Raw genomic sequence first — 261 nt, 5'->3', positions numbered from 1 at the left:
CCAATCACAATCGTTCTTTCATTCATTTTATTTGTTTTTGTTTGTAAACCTAAAACAGTATAGCCAAATCCCAGTATCATTTAGCAGCGCTGTATAACTTATAAAAGGTATACATTTACGGTTACACGATTAAATAGACAAAAATATATAGACACAATTAACGATAACTAAGACCGGGAAATTGCTCAAGTGGTTGTTAGGGTTGTTCGAGCGCCGGTTGTTTGCTGGTTGTGAATTGGGTGGATGGAGAGGCGGATGAAA

The sequence above is a fragment of the Penaeus monodon genome, chromosome 21 (genome assembly GCF_015228065.2).
Source record: "Penaeus monodon isolate SGIC_2016 chromosome 21, NSTDA_Pmon_1, whole genome shotgun sequence".
Lineage (NCBI taxonomy): Eukaryota > Metazoa > Arthropoda > Malacostraca > Decapoda > Penaeidae > Penaeus > Penaeus monodon.
The sequence above is the reverse complement of the archived record's forward strand: the minus strand, read 5'-3'. Positions refer to the sequence as shown.